At 43.7% G+C, this 15,894-nt stretch overlaps 1 long non-coding RNA gene across 1 annotated transcript; it reads right to left on the bottom strand.

Annotated features, from left to right (window-relative positions):
• Nucleotides 1-74: 74 nt before the first annotated feature.
• On the bottom strand, nt 75-4,851 carry LOC144678969 (uncharacterized). Its single transcript, XR_013576223.1, has 2 exons — nt 4,573-4,851; nt 75-477 (listed from the first exon to the last, which is right to left on the bottom strand). It is a non-coding gene; the product is annotated as an uncharacterized LOC144678969 (long non-coding RNA).
• Between the last annotated feature and the right edge of the window lie 11,043 nt (nt 4,852-15,894).

Here is a 15,894-nt window from a genome sequence, read left to right as displayed (position 1 = left end):
TAGTTCTGATTCAAAGAATTTCTCTTTCAAACTGATGGTAACGTAATGAGAAATACAAAATCCTATACTGCACATTAATTTCCATATTGTGATTTATTGTAAAGTTCAAATCTCCAGATTAGCCTTGTCTCTGTTTGTGCCTGGGATGGGCCTTGCAATACACATACAAACGTCCCCGTCTACGCACAAAGAAGCAGTCCTTGCAGCGTTTCCTTAGAGAAGTCTTTGTTTTCATTCCTGCAATATCCAGTAGACCTTGTAGTTGACTTGGTTCAAGAAAAGGCACAGCAGTCGATCTAATCACCTTGCCAGGATCTGGCCCAATCTTGGGCCTCATTGTGGTCATGATACTCAAATGCTTATGTGTCACAGAACAGATTGATGGCCAATAGAGGACTGAGCACCTGCTCAACTGCCACAGAGGCCTGTTGACCACCTGGAGTAGATTCCTGACAAAAACGGCCATCGTGTTAGCACCTGCAATGGAATAAACATGTTTTAAGTCAACTGCAGCATGTTCTTAGAAATTAATTTCCCTCTACGAAATGCAATTTCACTATGAAGTTGATAGAAAATAAATTTGTGAAAGGCTAAAAATTCTAATTAGTCAGTTGGACTAGGGGTTTTAAGTTTTCCTACATAGCAATCATTGCGTTGCACAGCAAGTCATTATTTATGAAGTGCCTTTTTTCTACTATTGTATGCTTACACTAAATGCTTACTCTGTTACTAATTATTAGGAAGCTAAGGTTTCTCCACCCTCCCAACCCCACACTAACCAAATCAAATAGAATGCACACTGAATCCGATTTAATATCAGATATTTAGACCAGGGTTAATTACAATTGACAATATTGAAGCATCATCATTAACAATTGCAGACAGATGCAAAATAAATAAATATGTTCTTCTGACAATTCAGTGTAGAACCAAGCAGCACTGACAAGGAAGGTATCAACTTTATGTCCATCTGCTAGTTAGTTAGCTGAATTCACCTGGCAGCAGCAAGTGGTCCTACAATTGGCCTCCACATTTTGAGGGTCGAAGATGGAATTATCAGCTAGGCTTCCTAGAAATAATGAAAATTTACAGCACAGGACAACAACATTTGGCCCATCATGTCTGTGACAGCCAAAGAAGAGCTTTTCAGCCTAATCCCATTTTGCATCTCTTGGTCTGTAGCCCTGTAGGTTATGGCACTTCATGTCCAAAACCAAGTAATATTTTTAAATGCATGAGGGTTTTTGCCTTCACTACCTTTTTAGGCAGCAAGTTCCAGACCTTCTCTGGGTGAAAAAATTCTCAACGCCCCACTAATTCTTCTGATAAATGTTGTACCCCTGGTTATTGACCTAAGTAACTAACAGAGATAGGTTCTTCCTATCTGCTCCATGTAAGTCCGTCAATTGTACACACCTTAATTAAATCTCCCTTCAACCTCATCTGCACAAAACGAGCCAATCTAATCTTTCCTCATTGCTAAAATTCTCCAATTATAAATCTCCTATTTTCCCTCTCTAGCACAATCACATCCTTCCTGTTTTACAGTGGCCAAAACTGTACACAGTACTCCAGCTGTGGCCTGACTAGTATTTTACATAGCTCTAGAATAACATCCCTGCCCTTATAATGGCCAGGATTTTCCGGCCCTGTCGCAGGTGGGACCCGCCATGGGCAAGGCGGCGCCCCAGCCAGAAGTCCATTGACTTACGGCGGGACCAGAAGATCACCGCGGCGGGCGGGTGTGGAAAATCCCGCCCATTGTGTCTCAGCTAATTAAGGGAAGTATCCCATATGCCTTCTTAACCACCTTATCTACCTGTCCTGCTGTTTTCAGGTATTAATGGACATTTACTCCAAGGTTCCTCTGTTCCTCTACACTCAGTATCCTGCCAGTTATCGTTTATTTCTTTGCTTTGTTTGTCCTTCACAAATGCATTATCACACACTTCTCTGTACTGAATTTCACTTTTCTGCCACCTAACCTGTCTATTTCTGCAGTCTTCAACTTTCTCCCTCACCGTCAACCACACAAAACCCATTTTTATCATCTACAAACTTAATTATGCCCCCTACATTTAAGTGTAAATCACTGATTATATATACACACCACAAATAGGGAATGTAAGACTGAGCCCACAGAATCCCACTGGAAACAGCTCCTAGTCAGAAAAACTGACCAACCATCACCCTTTTGCTTCCTGCCACTGAGCCAACTTTGGATCCAACTTGTCACCTGCCATTGGATACCATGGGCTTTTACTTTACTGATCAGTCTGCCATGCAGTACCTTGTTAAAAGCTTTGCTAAAATCCAGGTAGACTAATACATCAAACATGTTACACTCATCGAGCCTCGCTGTTAACTCCTCAAAAAATTCAATCAACTTAGTCAAACACAACCTTCCCATAATCCACACTGACTATCCTTGATTATGCCTTCTTAAATGACCATTTACTGCCCTCAGAATTTTTTCCCCACTACCAAAGTTATGCTTACAGGCTTTTAATTATATGTCGATCCTTTCCTCCTTTTTAAACAATGGTCCAATCTTCCAAAACCATGCCTGCAGCCAGAGGGCATTGGAAAATGATGGGCAGAGCTTCTGCTATTTACTCCATTGCTTCTCTTAGCAGCCTGGAATATATTTTCAAACATGTTAAAACCCCTTAATATTTCCTCTCTTACTTTGCTTATCCAATCACATTCCTCTTCAAATTTCAGATCAGTGTCACACCCATTTTCGGTGAAAACAGATACACACTATTCATTACAAGACATTGGTGAGGTCACAACAGGAGTAGCATGTGCAATTCTGGTTTCCTTACCCAATGAAGCACATTTATTCTGGGGAGTACAACAAGGATTCACTGGACTGGTAATGAGGATGAAGAGATTGTTCTATATTTCCTGGAGTTAAGGAGAATGAGGAAAGGCCTAATTGAAACATTTAAAATTCTTAAGGGCATGACAGGGTAGATGCTGAGAAATTGTTTGACTTGGCTGGGGAATTTGAAATATGCGGTCAGAGTTTCAGAATATGCAGTCGGCTATTTAGGCTTTCCTGATTTCTTTTTAATTTCACCCCTGTACTTTCTATGTCCCTGTAGCCTTTCTGCAGTATGGGCCTTCAGTATCTTATATAAGCTTCCCTTTTTGGTTTATACTTTTCTGTTTATCCTAGAACATCCAGAGAAGCCTAGATGACAGCCAGTCTAGGTTCAAAAGTCCACAAAGTCCTTGAGCAGCTGTCCACGCAGTAAATAGCGAGCACCATCCCTTCGCAACTGACCATTTGGCAGCAATTGTGACAAACCACATTATTAAAATATTCAATTACACCAGAATGCTCCTGCTTTAATTTTTTCTAGCATGTTTAATGGGTGATTAGTAGGCAAATACTGCAAGCCCACTCCCTTAGATTGATTTCAATGCCAGATCTATCAGCAAGATCCTCATATAAGAGCAGCCTGTGGAGAAGCTGGGCAAATCAGACTGCAATTTCCAGTTCCATCACTAGCAGCACATATGTACACTCTGGAAGATGTTGTCTGATGACAACAGTGAGCACTGTTAGACTCACTTACTTTTAATGCAAATCCAGGCCATTACATCCAATTTTTAAAAAAATATATAGAAATTTGTTTCTTTGAGCTGACCTCAGTGTTTCAACAAAAACAGCGATTAACTGATATTCAATCAAAGCACATCTCATGGCAGTAGTCTAAAGTTTCAACCACCATCGTCCACTACCCACCACCTCCCCAAATCAATCCAAGATCAGGGAATTGTCAACGTTGGGACTTGCAATAAGTATGACACTGTTCATGGAGCTATGTTTTTTTTTGTTCAAGTGCAAGGTCGATAAAATAGAATTAAAGAATGTTTAAAGGAAGTCCATGCTTGGAACTACCTTGCCTATTCCTGTTCTCATATCAGAGCAAGAGAGATTTAACAGGTAACAAGATAGGATTATAGTTCATTCCCCAACAAGCACATCACAGCACCCAACTGTCTCCATGAAATCAAACAGGCTCATTAATGCCCTTTTGTGACAGAACCTTCTTGCTTTACCCCCACACCAACATGCTTTACTATGATGTGGCCTAACAAACCATTCAGTTGTATTAAGGTGGTGGCCCACAACCCCCTTCTCAGTCACGAGGCACAGGCAATAAACAATAGCTTTCCCAGTGATACCCACATTTAAAAAAATCTTGACCAACATGCAAGCACAGTTTTGAAGGGTCAGCACGTTGTCAGTTGAATACCTCTACAGCCCGTTGCAAAACAGATTAACTAGGATCCTGTTGTGTACAAAATGGCTGCATCAACCAACATAACAACAATCACAATACTCAGAGTAATTCATTTAATGTGAAGCACTTTGAGATGTTTCAGCTTTCTCTGAAATAATTTCAGGGGTTTGACAGCAGGCGTAGATCACTTCATTTGAAGAACTTCCCGAGTCCTAAAGTCATATTTTGCTGGTCTGAACCCGTGTCCTCTTACCCAGCTCACAAGTTAATCTATTATTTTTGTACCAGCTAAGGTTCTCTCTAAGTTGCTTACTTTCAAGGTGGTAAAGCCCAAGTTTTCTACAATCCGCAAATGTTAGGTAGATATCAGCCTGAAGCTCTGTGCAGCAATTCTGGAGCCTCGCTTGCTTTTATTTCACACACCAGACTGAAGACTAGATGTAATATAGTTGAGCACAGGCCCACGGAACTACCTCCATTTTAAGCTCTGCCCTCCCTCTGGGGCTTACGGGAAACTCTGCAGCTTCCGCTACGACATCATCATCACCCCGGAAGCCAATGGCTCACATCTCGCGCCGATCCGCGCCCCCCCCCCACCCCACTACGTCACCCGCCTGCTTCTACTTCCGGAGCTCCCCGGCCTGGCGCTTGCGCAGTGAGTGCGCCTTCCCTGAGGGATGCTGGGAGAATCATAAAGACAGTAAGGACGCTGCCTGGCTGAATTCCGCAGGGTCCTTCTGTCCGACTCTTTTCAATGAGCGTGAAAGAGACCATTATGGACAGAACTTTAGACTTTCCATCACCATGACTTACAAATCCTTCAACACGACAACATTGAAATTCTGCTTAGAATAAATATAATCTGTTGCCTAACAGAACCAGTTGCGCACAATTTTTCTTGGAGAGCTGAGGATAACAAATGATATCACAGCATATACTTAAGGTTTGCTCATTAGGAGCAATAGTTACTGATTTTCATTTAAAATGTTTTGATGCATATCAGTCTTAAAAATAAACACAACTTTATTACTTTAAATAACTTTCCAATCTATGTATTATGTCTGCTGGTTCCCATAAATTAGAAATAATCACACTTTAAACTTAAATTGTTGAAGCTTAAGCTCTCCACATGACTGGTAGACCAATAAAGCTCTGAAGAGTCATACGGACTCGAAACATTAACTCTGTCTTTCTCTCACAGAATCATAGTGCAGAAGAGGCCCTTTGGCCCATCGAGTCTGCACTGACACGTGAGAAACACCTGACACCTACCTAATCCCATTTACCAGCACTTGGCCCATAGCCTTGAATGTTATGACGTGCCAAGTGCTCATCCAGGTACTTTTTAAAGGATGTGAGGCAACCCGCCTCCACCACTCTCCCAGGCAGTGCATTCCAGACTGTCACCACCCTCTGGGTAAAAAAGTTTTCCTCACATCCCCCCTAAACCTCCTGCCCTTCACCTTGAACTTATGCCCCCTCGTGACTGACCCTTCAACTAAGGGGAACAGCTGCTCCCTATCCACCCTGTCCGTGCCCCTCATAATCTTGTACACCTCGATCAGGTTGCCCCTCAGTCTTCTCTGCTCCAACGAAAACAACCCAAGTCTATCCAACCTCTCTTCATAACTTAAATGTTTCATCCCAGGCAACATCCTGGTGAATCTCCTCTGCACCCCCTCCAGTGCAATCACATCTTCTCCACAGATGCTGTCAGAGCTGCTGAGTTTTTCCAGCATTTTCTGTTTTTTTGTTTGTGGTAGACTAATGCATTGTTACCCGACACATGATTGCAGTGCAGCAGTGGATGTGGCACCCTGGGATATACACATAAAATTAGTTCTTAGCCCATTACGAATGATAAAACAAGATAACATATTCCTCTTCTTTAAAAAATAATTCCTCCAAATCTATATAACTGTTCCAATCATTACATTTTATCTGTTAAACTAAAGAAGATTAACAATCGAAAATTATAAATAAACAGAACACCTTGAGAGTCTTATTGCTTCTTTTCATTTCACAAAATATTATTCACGTTATCACTTAGGTGCGGTACCTCCATTTATGGGTTTGGCATTCAGCACTCTCAGTAGTGAGTTGGTATGCTACACGGGTGATGCGCGTATTGCTCCTGATGTTAGGAGTCGCGCTTGATGTTGCTAATGTTGTGTCACTTGCTGGTGATGTTGAAGTTAATTGTTCTGCTTGTTGGTGATGCCGTTGATGTTGTCTTGTTGGTTAGTGATATTGTTGGTGTTGTTAATGATCATTAGGCTTTTCCAGCTCAAATATAAATTGAAATATCAACACTGTTCGTTCTCATTTGCTTAGAGGTTTCTGTCTCTATGATGTATGACCTTAGAGTCTCAACTTCACCAACAGCTTTTGCTGGTTCCAGGTCATGATTGGATCCAGTCTTGGTGGCGTTACGCTCACTAGGTGATGGATCTTTATACTTAGATCTTTTATCATACGCTTCCCCTGTAGCGACAACTGAGATATAGCATCTGCTAGCACCATTTCTCTTCCTGGCTTGTATTTCAGTGTGAAATTGTAACTCTGAAGCTTCAAGAGTAACGTCTGTATTCTTGCTGTAACTCTACACAGATTTTTCTTGTGGATGTGCTCCAATGATCACTCTCCACTAAGAACTTACTCCCATAGAGATATGTGTGGATTTTCTAACATCCATACAGGACAGCTACAGTTGGTCATTTCAAAAACTCAGTCAAGGATGTAGCATACTTGTTGAAGTGTTGACCTCTGTCTACCTGCGCATCAGTGAGCTGTTGTCTTACTTCCTCCAAGTCACTGGTAGGATTATCTTGCTTGGCAGATTTGTCTTATATTTTCTTCCATTCATTCGCTTTGCAGGCCTTGAGAAGTGTAGATCAGAGTGACTATAAGGCAATGTTTGGGAGTTCCTTTGTCTCTTGGCATTTTGTGAGGGTTCCTTTGATCATCTAGACGTGTCTTTCTACAAATTACCCTTTGGGTAATGTGGTGATGAGGTGATGATATTGAACTCATACTGTTAAGTGAATTTCTTAAATTCTCTGGAGGTGAATTGGGTTCCGTTGTCACATTATTCTTTCCGGAGTCTCTTGCTCAGCGAGCAGGACTCGTATGAGATGATTGTTGTAGTCCTCAAACCTTTAACCTTTCGAATAAAAGGGAACTTTTGGTAGTCATCTGTAGCTATGAGATACCATTCTCAATTGTTGTGAATAAATCGGCTACCACAGTAAGCCACGGGTGGTACTCTAATGACTATCATCTCCTCTTTCTGCACTTCTATTTCTGTACCTCTGGCATACATTGCATGTAGACACCATTCTTTTGATGTCTTTGTAGATGCCTATCAAGTACACAGCTGATCTGGCTTTGAGTTTACACTTCTCCATTCGCATGTGCTCTTCATGTATCTTCTGGAGCAGTTCTTCCTGCATCATTTTGGGTGTGATTATTCTGGATCTGGCCAGCAGAACACCATCTTCTGGTGAGATGTCATCTCTGATTGACTAGTACTGCCGTGATGCTGGCTATGTTTGCTGTATCTTAGCTTAGTTAAAAGTATTCCCTGGGGGCTGGTGGAACTTCAGTGGCCTCTGGTCCAGGAAAGAAGACATCTTAGACTGGATTTTCATGCGACCTTTGGGACCCAGATCACCGCCACCAAATGGGCCCTGAGGTCGAACTTGCCAGTAGCGAGGTTGGCAGTGCAATCTTCCAGAAATCAGTCTCCTTATTATCTGGCTCTGCACTCACTGCCCTATTGAGGAATCTTCACTGTTGGCAACATTCAACACACCCTTTGGACAGTAAAAATTCCTGCATCTACCTTTTAGCCTTAAAATGAGATGGGCTGTGTTCCAGCAGAGACATACCGAGGACCTAAAGGAGCAGTTGGCATAGCTGATGATATCACTTGCTGAGTGCATCTGTAAATCCTCATCTTTGCTGATCTTATCCCTAATTTGACGCAGTTTTGGTGGTGTTACATTTACTAGATGGATCTTTATACCTAGATCTTTTACCGTATGTTTCTCCTGTCGCAACAACTGAGATCGGGTATCTGCCAGCACCATTTCTCTTCCTGGCTTGTATTTCAGAGTGACACCACAACCCTGAAGCTTCATGAGTAATCTCTGCAGTCTTGCTGGAGCTCTACACAGATTTTTCTTGTAGATCTGCTCCAATGATCACTCTCTACGATGAACTTTCTCCCATTGAGATATGTGTAGAATTTCTCACATCCATACATGACTGCCAAAAGCTCTCTCTATGATGGCATATCTGGTCTAAGCTGATGTTAGAGTTTTGGATGTGAATGCTATCAGTTTTCCCTTTTGTACCAGGGCTGCTCCCAGTTCTTTTGTAGAAATATCTACTTGCAGAGTGACAGGTTTCTTTCTGTTGTATTATAAAAGACTTGTTCCTACTACTTTGAGTTTGTTGAAATTCCTCTTATGTGACTCTGACCACTGGTACTAAACATCTTCATTCATCAGCTCTTGTAGCTTTGCTGTGTGTGCTGACATGTCAGGTATGAAAGAACTCATGTACTGGATCGAGCCAATGAAACTTCTCAGATCTTCCTTGTCTCATGCAGCTTCCATCTCAGAGATGGCTGTGACTTTTTCAGGACTTGGCTCCGTCAGGTGTGTACTCCATTGCGAAGAACTGGCATTCTGTTGCCTCCACAATGCATTTGTCTGCGTTTAACTTGATCCCAGTTTTCTTGCTTCTCTCCATGGCTTCATGTAGATGGCAGTCCGGATCTTTTCTATCTACACCATAGATCTGGATATCATCAACTATGCTGACTGCCCCTTTAAATCCTAGGAATATCTCATCTACTTTCTGTTGGAACACATCCCATTTCACTTTAAGGCTAAAAGGTAGATGCAGGAATTTGTCATCAGTCCCCCAGTGAATACTTTTAACTTGTGAAACCGACATCGCCAAAAAAGGTGAGACGACTGACTGTCCTTGATATGAAGGTAGCATTTGACTGAGTGTAGCGTCAAGAAGTCTGAGTAAAATTGAAGTCAGTTGGAAGCTGGGGAAAACTCTCCACTGGCTGGAGCCTCACATAACACAAAGGAAGATGGTTGTGGTTCTTAGAGGCCAATCATCTCAACTCCAGAGATTGTTCTTCTCAGGGTAGTGTTCTAGGCTCAACCATGTTTGGCTGCTTCAACAATGACCTTCCTTTCATCATGATGTCAGAAGTGGTGATGTTCGCTGGTGATTGCACAATGTTCAGCACCATTTGTAACTTCTTAGATAATAAAGCAGTCGTTCCCTACATTCACCTAGACTTAGCCAACGTTAAAGCTTGGGCTAATAAGTGGTAAGTAACAGTCATGCCACACAATTGACAATCAATGACCATTTCAAACAAAAAAGAATATAATCACCTCCCTTTGACATTCAATGGTATTAACATTGTTAAATCTCCACCCTCAACATCCTTGGGGTCACGAATGGCCAGAAATTTAACTGGACCAGCTACATAAATACTGTGGTTACAAGAACAAACCAGAGCCTGGGTATTCTACACCCACTGACTCACCGCTTTACTCCTTAAAGCCTGTCCGCCAATAGCAGGGCACAAGTCAGGAGTGTGGTGAAATACCCACCACCCACCTGGATGAATGCAGCTCCAACAACACTCAGGAAGCTCGATGTTATTCCAATATAATTTAGGAGCCATATGTTTATGTGTATGCATACATAAGTATCCAAAGCACCATATAACTTACTACCACACTATATCAGGGTGCTGAGCAACAATGTATCAGTCTGAAGCACATGGTGAGATGTTGTAGGGTATTGGATACTGTTCAGCAGGTCTTAATTAAGCCCTCATAGTTTTAAGTAGGTTAACTGTATGTTTTTATTAACTACAAGAACTATGTACATATATACAGTAAAGAGTTCAAGCGGGGAGTTGTCTCCATGTTTGCTTGTGCACACAGCTCTGTCCAACACTACACTGACACCTAGGTGTGGGTCATGAATTCTCTTACATCTTTGTGTAGGCGGTACTGTACTCAATCCCACGCCTGTGTCAGACCCTTTTTACAACACCTCCCTCCAAATCTTTATCCAATGTATTTCAAGTTATTCTAGTTTACCCCATGTATTTACATCATTAAAACTCCCCCATCTCCCCCCTTCAACTCTCTGAGTTCATAGGTTCAGGCAGTCTGGAGGTCTTATAACCCTTCCATATCTCGTTCGCACTACTGTTGGAGGAGTGGTAGGCTTCGTCATTGCAACTAAACTCTGTTGAATTGGAGGTTGTCCTGGCATCTGGGTATCCTTTCATCTTATTTTTCCATTCCTGGGTATTGAACTGCTCTTTGTCAACTCGGCAGTTGTGGTGATAGGTGGTTGTTGTTGTTCCAACCCATTTCTTGCGGGGCAGATGAATGTTATGTTCATCTCCATGTCATCTTTTCCTCTTCTTCCTTCATCATGTGGGTCATCATGATACCCTCTGTGATGGAAGATGGGCATCCCTGTTAGGATCTTTATTTTCTAGTAAGCTGATATTTATGTTTGGCTGTGTGGTGTGCTGTTGGCAATGGACAGCTGTTACTTGGTTCCAAAATCATTTGTGACACTGTCATGCTGGTCAGGAGTTGCAGCATTTGCTCTGTGGTAGCAGTGTTGACCTCCAACAGTTTACAGAGCTGGAGGTTGAGGTTCTTCCGGTTGTTGGTTGCTCTCTTTTCTATCCTCCACTGGAGGTGCCGTGGTAACCATCTGAGTGGTTGGCTGGTCTGACCAATGAGGGCTTTCCAGCACCTGTAATGAAAATGGATAACATTACTCTGCAAAGAAAGAAGACAGTTCAGAGCTGAAGTCCCAGTCAGGATATTCCTTCTTGTTTGAGCTCTCGGGAATTTGCAGTTCTGTATAATTTATGACAGTGGTTGTCTTGACATCTTCTGCCGTTTTGAGGAGATTCCGGGCTACACAGGTATCTCAGCTGAAGAGAGAAAAAGACTGGTTGTGGATGACCATCAGCAGGAAGATTTGTTTGCTGCCATACCTTAGTGGTTCCAAAAGCTGGTGACCAGAAGTCAGATTCCTCCTGGCACAGAGTGGTGTGTCTGTTGTTCAAAGCCAGAGGTCTCTCAGCCATGGTTCTCTGTCCCACAGGACCATAACACTGGCTCCTGTGTCAAATTTGAAGTTTGTGAGATGGCCATTAACCGAAATGTCCACATTACAAAATGAAAATTCAGGGTCTTTGACCTCACCCAAAAAGCATGGCTGTGTCTCCTTTTGGGCTGCAGTCTCGACCTCATGAATCATCTTTGGGTCTTCTGTGCGTTTAGATGTTTTGCCTTGTACAGTTTGCCAAATTGTCCAATTCTGTTACATTGAAAGCACAAGGCTGAAATCGCAGGACACTGATCTCACCTGTGTGGGCGCTTTGCCCCACAGCAATGCCATGGTCTCTCTACCGATTGGTTAGGGAATTGATTCCCTTGCCATGGAGTGTCCCTGGGCGGAATTTTCCTTGCCCGCTCTCAATGGGCGTGATAGGTGGTGTGTGCAGACAATATGGTGCAATCTGTTTCACGACAGTGGGAAGGCAAGTCGCGATCGCCCGCTCAGCCTGCAAACGGCTGGCTGCATTTCCCCCTAATGGTCATTGGGGAGCTCATTGTAATACATCAGAACATCATTAAAAGGCCATCCTGCCAGACTCTTGGACCCCGCCGGATTGTCTGTCTACATCGGCGGGAAAGCACGTCTACGTGTTTCACAACAGCACGCAGGCGACTTGCACTTGTCGGCCTTCACTTTGGGGGAACTGAGGTGAGTAAACAGCATCATTTTCCACAGCTCGCCAGGATCGCCTGTTGCTTTTCAGGCTTCAGGGGCGCCGGGGTGCCTGGGGGAAGTGCCACCCTGCCTTGGAGGTGACTGTTTTTGGGGGTGGCGTCCGGGGGCAACTGCTGCCCAGCCCAGCAGTGCGGGAACGATGTCATGGACCAAGGTCACCATGTCGGCCACTATCCTACCAGTGCTGACCTCGGTGCGTTGCAATGCCAGTGCTATCACCTCAGCCTGAAGGCGGATGGATTCCTCTATCCTGCCTTTCAATCTGAGGAGTGCAGTGGATATTACTTCCTGATGTTCCTGAGCTTGCCTTTGCAGCTCCAGCAACTGTGATATGACCGAGTCCAGAGGCTCGTCATCTGACTTGGACTCAGAAAATTTCTGGCCTGCAGCAGTCCTCCAAATTCCAGGGATCTGGGAAGTCCCTGCCTCCGCTTGCTGTGGCTCAGACAGTGCGATGTGCTCACCAGATTGTGATCCCGTGTCTATTCTAAAGCTAGGTCCCACTGAGGTGTGTGTCTCTGCGCTGGTGGAGGGTGTGGGTGAGCACTGTGACGGGACTTCAGGGGGGGTGCCTTCAGATTCCTCTTCAAAGGTTTCTTTGGGTCTTGATTGGAGGCCCTGGGTCATGGACTCTGTCGGCTGTTTCCCAGATGTGCCTGCGAAAGCAAGGGGAGATAATTAGTGCATGGCAGTGGCCTGTGAAACAGGACACATCACTCACAGCATGGCTATCTGATGGATGTTGCACTGCTGAATCCTCACTTGGTAGAGCAGCGCCGACCTCACCGTCAGCACAGGACCGGTCCAGATCGTGGCCGGGCAGCTGGATGCCTCTGTTTTCAAAGTCCCTGAGGACCTTGATTTCGGCCATTCCGCCACCGGTCTACGACCTCTTTCTCTTGCTGTGTGCCAAGTTGTCCTGCATGGATAGAGATGGAAAAAGTATAAGCAGGATGCCTGCCAGGCCGGATGATAGATGTGCCTGGCCCGTGCGGAATAGGGGCCCTGTGGAATTGTGTTGGGTTTGTGAGTGTGTGAGTTGATAGTGATGAAAAGAGTGACATACCCTAGCAGAACGGAGATCATCATTCATTCTCTTGCGGCACTGGTTGGCTGTCCTCTTCTGAAGGGCGTTGGCACTGACCACTGCTGCCACCACCTCCAAAGCCAGGTTGGTCATGTTACTGCCCATCCTGCAGCTAGAGCAGGGGTACAGGACATCCTGATGGGCATCCACGGCATCCAGCAGTCGCTCGAGGGACCCTGGGGGGCTGCGGTCTTTTTTCCTTTGCTGACCATGTCTCCTGGGCAGTGGTGGTGAGCTGGTAGCGATGAGCAGTGTGCAGGCGGCTGCCATTTAAACATGGCGGCCAGTGCGATGGAATGGCGGGGTGATGGCGGGTGGGCGAATGAGATCCTGCCCGCCATGGAAACGGTGTTCCTGTGAAAGCATAAATAATATGGCAGTTTTGGGACGATACAGTGTGAAAACCCGTCATCGCCTTAGGATGCCATTTTGCTCGCCTGCTACCGCACTTAGTGCAAATTTGGGAAAATTGCGCCTCCTGCTTCTGTGCTGTTTAGCTAACTGCACTGTGGGGCTTCCGTTGTACCACGGTTTACTTTCTTCTCTTAAAGTGGACCCGTGATGCACACAGAGTTCAGACTGCCTAATAATCTAGACAGCTTTCTTGAGGGTTAGACCTTCCTTCACTTGCAGCATGTCTGAGAGTGTGTCATCCGCTATCCCTACAACTATTCTATCCCCTATTTAGGTCTCCATATTCACAGCTTTCAGCCATCCTGTACAGATCATTAATGAATGAGTCAACAGGTTCTCCTGGCTCCTGGACATGCTTATTAAATTTAGCCCTTTTGAGGATTCTGTTACTTCTTAGATTAAAATAAACATCAAATTATTTTATCAGTTCTTCAATTTTAGCAGATGATTCATTGTCTAGCAATAATATCATCCACTATCGAGCCTACCAAGTAAAGCAGTGTGTTAACTTGTTCAATTTCTATCTTTTTATCCAGCCCTGAAGTAATATAAGCAATATATCTAAGGAATCTTTTTTTCCAAAGTCCCCAATGATGTGATTGACCTGAGCCGTGGATAAGTCCAAATTGATCTGGAACGGTGAGTTTCTGATTTATGGTTAAGAAATTTTAAAATGTAGTTCAGCTTGAAGAAGTTGCTCAAATGCAAGATGGTGCCACCATTTGTTTGAAGACAAAGGGTTTACCCATGCTTGCCAGTTTTGACAGGCTCCTGCTGTAATGGTGCTCATGAACAGCCTTTAAAAAAATTTAAATAATCGTTGCTTGGATCGACTGGCTGCAAACTTCTCCATTTCAACACTAGGTTTTAGGGTCATTAGTCGAATCCTGGCCTTTGCTGGTCTTTAAAGCTGATTCCTTAGTCGCAATTCTTCCAAATTGATTAATTATTTTTTTCTTTTTGAAGCAAGCTTAGACGCTGACTCGGGAATCTGGTTTTTCTGACGGAGTTTTTAAATGGCAATTTCTGACCAATGAACTATTTAAAAATTTCTCAGGACTCGCTGAACCTGGACTTCCAAGCGATCCTACGGAGTCTCCTGCTGCAGTGAGGAATTTTAACTTTCTGCCTTCAGCTTCCAGGCCTTTCTTTGAAGTTTTTCCCAGGTGATTTTCCTCGGCATATCTGCTTCTCAAGCTTTTCTTCAGGTCAGAATGCTTTTTCAAATTTTTCTGTAGTCTTGCAGGATTTTAGTTTTTCCCTGCATTTTTTGCAAGGTTTTAGGTTTTTCCATTCATTGCCACCATGTTGTTGGGTGTTGGATACCATTCTGGAGGTCTTAATTATGTCCTCATAGCCTTAAGTGAGGGTGATACTGTACTCAGACCCTTATACTACTGTGGGCTGACAAGTGCCCAGATCCTGATGGACTTCATCCTAGGGTCTTAAAAGAAGTGGCCAGCGAGATAGTTGATGCATTGGTTTTAATTTTCCAAAACTCCCTAGCTTCAGGAACGGTTCCATTAGATTGGAAGATAACAAATGTAACTCCAATATTTATAAAGGGAGGGAAACAGAAAGCGGGCAACTACAGGTCAGTTAGCTTAACATCTGTCATAGAGAAAATGTTAGAAGCAATTATTAAAGAAGCTATAGCAGGGCACTTGGATAAGTTCAAAGTAATCAGGCAGAGTCAACATGGTTTTGTGAAAGGGAAATCATGTTTAACCAACCTATTGGAGTACTAGTGAGACCATATTTGGAGTACTGTGTGCAGTATTGGTCACCTTGTTTAAGGAAGGATGTAAATGCGTTGGAAGCAGTTCAGAGAAGGTTTATCAGACTAATACCTGGAATGGACGGGTTGTCTTATGAGGAAAGGCTGGACAGGCTAGGCTTCTATCCATTGGAGTTTAGAAAGGTAAGAGGTGACTTGATTGAAACATATAAAATCCTTGGGGGGGGTCTTGACAGGGTGGATGTGGAGAGGATGTTTCCTCTTATGGGTGAATCTAGAACTAGGGGTCACTGTTTAAAAACAAGGAGTTACCCATTTAAAACAGAGATGAGGTGAAATCTTTTCACTCAGAGGGTTGTGAGTCTTTGGAACTCTCTTCCTGAAAAGGAAGTGGAAGCAGAGTCTTTGAATATTTTTAAGGCAGAGGTGGATAGATTCTTGGTAAGCAAGGGGGTGATAGGTTATGGGGAGGTGGGTGCAGGCGAGATGCAGATTTGAGGTTACTATCAGATCAGCCATGATCT

This window comes from Cetorhinus maximus, chromosome 3 (genome assembly GCF_964194155.1).
Source record: "Cetorhinus maximus chromosome 3, sCetMax3.hap1.1, whole genome shotgun sequence".
Taxonomy (NCBI): Eukaryota; Metazoa; Chordata; class Chondrichthyes; order Lamniformes; family Cetorhinidae; genus Cetorhinus; species Cetorhinus maximus.
The sequence above is the reverse complement of the archived record's forward strand: the minus strand, read 5'-3'. Positions and strand labels throughout refer to the sequence as shown.